Raw genomic sequence first — 6000 nt, forward strand, 5'->3', positions numbered from 1 at the left:
AAAAGATAGACACTACCTCAGAATGAAAGGCTGGAAAACAATTTTCCAAGCAAATGGTATGAAGAAACAAGCAGGAGTAGCCATCCTAATATCTGATAAGATTGACTTCCAACCCAAAGTCATCAAAAAAGACAAGGAGGGACACTTCATTCTCATCAAAGGTAAAATCCTCCAAGAGGAACTCTCAATTCTGAATATCTATGCTCCAAATACAAGAGCAGCCACATTCACTAAAGAAACTTTAGTAAAGCTCAAAGCACACATTGCGCCTCACACAATAATAGTGGGAGACTTCAACACACCACTTTCACCAATGGACAGATCATGGAAACAGAAACTAAACAGGGACACACTGAAACTAACAGAAGTGATGAAACAAATGGATCTGACAGATATCTACAGAACATTTTATCCTAAAACAAAAGGATATACCTTCTTCTCAGCACCTCATGGTACCTTCTCCAAAATTGACCACATAATAGGTCACAAATCAGGCCTCAACAGATTCAAAAATATTGAAATTGTCCCATGTATCCTATCAGATCACCATGCACTAAGGCTGATCTTCAATAACAAAATAAATAACAGAAAGCCAACATTCACATGGAAACTGAACAACACTCTTCTCAATGATACCTTGGTCAAGGAAGGAATAAAGAAAGAAATTAAAGACTTTTTAGAGTTTAATGAAAATGAAGCCACAACGTACCCAAACCTTTGGGACACAATGAAAGCATTTCTAAGAGGGAAACTCATAGCTATGAGTGCCTTCAAGAAAAAACGGGAGAGAGCACATACTAGCAGCTTGACAACACATCTAAAAGCTCTAGAAAAAAAGGAAGCAAATTCACCCAAGAGGAGTAGACGGCAGGAAATAATCAAACTCAGGGGTGAAATCAACCAAGTGGAAACAAGAAGAACTATTCAAAGAATTAACCAAACGAGGAGTTGGTTCTTTGAGAAAATCAACAAGATAGATAAACCCTTAGCTAGACTCACTAAAGGGCACAGGGACAAAATCCTAATTAACAAAATCAGAAATGAAAAGGGAGACATAACAACAGATCCTGAAGAAATCCAAAACACCATCAGATCCTTCTACAAAAGGCTATACTCAACAAAACTGGAAAACCTGGACGAAATGGACAAATTTCTGGACAGATACCAGGTACCAAAGTTGAATCAGGATCAAGTTGACCTTCTAAACAGTCCCATATCCCCTAAAGAAATAGAAGCAGTTATTAATAGTCTCCCAGCCAAAAAAAGCCCAGGTCCAGATGGGTTTAGTGCAGAGTTCTATCAGACCTTCAAAGAAGATCTAACTCCAGTTCTGCACAAACTTTTTCACAAGATAGAAGTAGAAGGTACTCTACCCAACTCATTTTATGAAGACACTATTACTCTGATACCTAAACCACAGAAAGATCCAACAAAGATAGAGAACTTCAGACCAATTTCTCTTATGAACATCGATGCAAAAATTCTTAATAAAATTCTCGCTAACCGAATCCAAGAACACATTAAAGCAATCATCCATCCTGACCAAGTAGGTTTTATTCCAGGGATGCAGGGATGGTTTAATATACGAAAATCCATCAATGTAATCCATTATATAAACAAACTCAAAGACAAAAACCACATGATCATCTCGTTAGATGCAGAAAAAGCATTTGACAAGATCCAACACCCATTCATGATAAAAGTTCTGGAAAGATCAGGAATTCAAGGCCAATACCTAAACATGATAAAAGCAATCTACAGCAAACCAGTAGCCAACATCAAAGTAAATGGAGAGAAGCTGGAAGCAATCCCACTAAAATCAGGGACTAGACAAGGCTGCCCACTTTCTCCCTACCTTTTCAACATAGTACTTGAAGTATTAGCCAGAGCAATTCGACAACAAAAGGAGATCAAGGGGATACAAATTGGAAAAGAGGAAGTCAAAATATCACTTTTTGCAGATGATATGATAGTATATATAAGTGACCCTAAAAATTCCAACAGAGAACTCCTAAACCTGATACACAGCTTCGGTGAAGTAGCTGGATATAAAATTAACTCAAACAAGTCAATGGCCTTTCTCTACACAAAGAATAAACAGGCTGAGAAAGAAATTAGGGAAACAACACCCTTCTCAATAGCCACAAATAATATAAAATATCTCGGCGTGACTCTAACGAAGGAAGTGAAAGATCTGTATGATAAAAACTTCAAGTCCCTGAAGAAAGAAATTAAAGATCTCAGAAGATGGAAAGATCTCCCATGCTCATGGATTGGCAGGACCAACATTGTAAAAATGGCTATCTTGCCAAAAGCAATCTACAGATTCAATGCAATCCCCATTAAAATTCCAACTCAATTCTTCAACGAATTAGAAGGAGCAATTTGCAAATTCATCTGGAATAACAAAAAACCGAGGATAGCAAAAACTCTTCTCAAGGATAAAAGAACCTCTGGTGGAATCACCATGCCTGACCTAAAGCTTTACTACAGAGCAATTGTGATAAAAACTGCATGGTACTGGTATAGAGACAGACAAGTGGACCAATGGAATAGAATTGAAGACCCAGAAATGAACCCACACACCTATGGTCACTTGATCTTCGACAAGGGAGCCAAAACCATCCAGTGGAAGAAAGACAGCATTTTTAACAATTGGTGCTGGCACAACTGGTTGTTATCATGTAGAAGAATGTGAATCGATCCATACTTATCTCCTTGTACTAAGGTCAAATCTAAGTGGATCAAGGAACTTCACATAAAACCAGAGACACTGAAACTTATAGAGGAGAAAGTGGGGAAAAGCCTTGAAGATATGGGCACAGGGGAAAAATTCCTGAACAGAACAGCAATGGCTTGTGCTGTAAGATCGAGAATTGACAAATGGGACCTAATGAAACTCCAAAGTTTCTGCAAGGCAAAAGACACTGTCTATAAGACAAAAAGACCACCAACAGACTGGGAAAGGATCTTTACCTATCCTAAATCAGATAGGGGACTAATATCCAACATATATAAAGAACTCAAGAAGGTGGACCTCAGAAAATCAAATAACCCCCTTAAAAAATGGGGCTCAGAACTGAACAAAGAATTCTCACCTGAGGAATACCGAATGGCAGAGAAGCACCTGAAAAAATGTTCAACATCCTTAATCATTAGGGAAATGCAAATCAAAACAACCCTGAGATTCCACCTCACACCAGTGAGAATGGCTAAGATCAAAAATTCAGGTGACAGCAGATGCTGGCGAGGATGTGGAGAAAGAGGAACACTCCTCCATTGTTGGTGGGATTGCAGGCTTGTACAACCACTCTGGAAATCAGTCTGGCGGTTCCTCAGAAAATTGGACATAGTACTACCGGAGGATCCAGCAATACCTCTCCTGGGCATATATCCAGAAGAAGCCCCAACTGGTAAGAAGGACACATGCTCCACTATGTTCATAGCAGCCTTATTTATAATAGCCAGAAACTGGAAAGAACCCAGATGCCCCTCACCAGAGGAATGGATACAGAAAATGTGGTACATCTACACAATGGAGTACTACTCAGCTATTAAAAAGAATGAATTTATGAAATTCCTAGCCAAATGGATGGACCTGGAGAGCATCATCCTGAGTGAGGTAACACAATCACAAAGGAACTCACACAATATGTACTCACTGATAAGTGGATACTAGCCCAAAACCTAGGATACCCACGATATAAGATACAATTTCCTAAACACATGAAACTCAAGAAAAATGAAGACTGAAGTGTGGACACTATGCCCCTCCTTAGAAGTGGGAACAAAACACCCATGGAAGGAGTTACAGAAACAAAGTATGGAGCTGAGATGAAAGGATGGACCATGTAGAGACTGCCATATCCAGGGATCCACCCCATAATCAGCTTCCAAATGCTGACACCATTGCATACACTAGCAAGATTTTACTGAAAGGACCCAGATGTAGCTGTCTCTTGTGAGACTATGTCGGGGCCTAGCAAACACAGAAGTGGATGCTCACAGTCAGCTAATGGATGGATCACAGGGCTCCCAATGGAGGAGCTAGAGAAAGTACCCAAGGAGCTAAAGGGATCTTCAACCCTATAGGTGGAACAACATTATGAACTAACCAGTACCCCTGAGCTCTTGACTCTAGCTGCATATGTATCAAAAGATGGCCTAGTCGGCCATCACTGGAAAGAGAGGCCCATTGGACACGCAGACTTTGTGTGCCCCGGTACAGGGGAACGCCAGGGCCAAAGGGGGGGAGTGGGTGGGTAGGGGAGTGGGGGTGGGTGGGTAAGGGGGACTTTTGGTATAGCATTGGAAATGTAAATGAGCTAAATACCTAATTAAAAAAAATGGAAAAAAAAAAAAAGAATAAAATTCAATAATTACTTCTAACTTGTTGGTTAAGATCAAGTATAGAAGAATATCAATGAAAGTGAAAATAAGAATGACCTTTAATAATATGAACAGTGAGCAGGGTGTGGTGGCACATGCCTTTAAGCCCTTGGGAGGCAGAGGCAGGTGGATTACTGAGTTCGAGATCAGCCTGGTCTACAGAGTGAGTTCCAGGACAGCCAGAGCCATACATAGAAACTCTGTCTCAAAAAAATAAAAATAAAAAAAGAAAGCATGAGGATCTAGGTTCTGATGCCAGGATCTCTGTTAAATGTGGTAGCATAAACTAAGAATCCCAGCACACAGAAGCAGAGACATGCAGATCCCTAGAGTTGGCTGGGCAAACAGCTTACCCAAATAGGTGTGCTCTAGGTTTAAGTGAAAAATCCTACCTCAGAAAGTAAGGAGGAAAGCCAGATATGTGACTCAGCGGATTCAAGCATGTGCTGTCAAGTCTGATGACCTGAGTTCAGTCTTCAGAACCCACACGTTGGAAAGAAATAATTGCTACAAGTTTTCCAGTGACCTCCAAACAAGCACTATGACACACCTGCAAACAATAAATAATTTTAATACGTGGAAAAATAGAAAGAGATTGAAAGACATTAAATCTCGATCTCTGGCCTCCACATGTGTGCACACATATATGTTCATCTGCATACATATGAACCTGTACACACACACACACACACACACACACACACACACACACACACACACACACTGGTTAAATCTTGTCAGAAGATAGAGAATGGATATAAAATACTAAAAATATAAGAATTCCAGAATTTAGCTCAAGAAATAATCTACTCTTGAGAAGGCTAGGCTGATACCATGACAGGCTTTAAATTAGCAGTCCAGGAGACTATGCCTAAGAGCTAGGTAAGTCAAGGCAAGCCCAGGGAAGTCAATTACAAAAACAAACAAACAAACAAAAACTACACTTTAGGCAGTTAGTCAGAAACTGTCCTACCATCAGAAACTGCCTGGCCATTTGCCCTGGGGCAAGAACAATGGGTCAGCAGCAGTTTCCAGACTTCCTTAGCAACAGTTTCTAGACTTCCCCAGCAACAGTTTCCACATACACCCCCCCCCCACACACACACACCCCACACACCCCACACACACACACATCCATCCCCAGGTGCCAGCAATGGTTCTGGAATGTCCTTAGAGATAGAGCCAAGATTAAGATAGAGGTCACCTACCCCCTCCCCAATTCCCCTAGCTAGCTCACTTCAGGGTCTCTCTTTCTTGGTAGTGGGAGACCCAAGCATTCTAGACTTCTGCAGCATAAAATGCTCTTTTCGATTACATACTAATCCATTTGAATCCAGGGTATTATTTGTTGGCAAATCATGGACCATTACAGTATGACATCAAAATGATTTATATCAGCAACAATAACAACAACAACAACAAAAACCACTAGAGTACCCATAAGCCAATGAGAATAAACCAAAAACTGTGACCATAATAATTGTGGTTCAGTTTCTCCATCATCGCTGTAGCTGTTTGTGCTTGAAGATTAACTCACAGATTTTAGTCAAAAGAAGAGATAAAGAGTCCCTGTATAAATGCTATCTTTCCAAACTGATTTAACTTGGACCT

The 6000-nt window shown here is 40.3% G+C and overlaps 1 long non-coding RNA gene across 1 annotated transcript in view; it reads right to left on the reverse strand.

Moving 5' to 3' along the window:
* Gm40642 overlaps positions 1–4961 on the reverse strand; it is a 59107-nt gene extending 54146 nt beyond the window's left edge. Inside the window, exon 1 of the long non-coding RNA XR_871636.3 lies at positions 4782–4961. This is a non-coding gene — a long non-coding RNA (predicted gene, 40642). The remainder of the gene's footprint in view (positions 1–4781) is intronic.
* Between the last annotated feature and the right edge of the window lie 1039 nt (positions 4962–6000).

The sequence above is a fragment of the Mus musculus genome, chromosome 10 (assembly GCF_000001635.26).
Source record: "Mus musculus strain C57BL/6J chromosome 10, GRCm38.p6 C57BL/6J".
Lineage (NCBI taxonomy): Eukaryota > Metazoa > Chordata > Mammalia > Rodentia > Muridae > Mus > Mus musculus.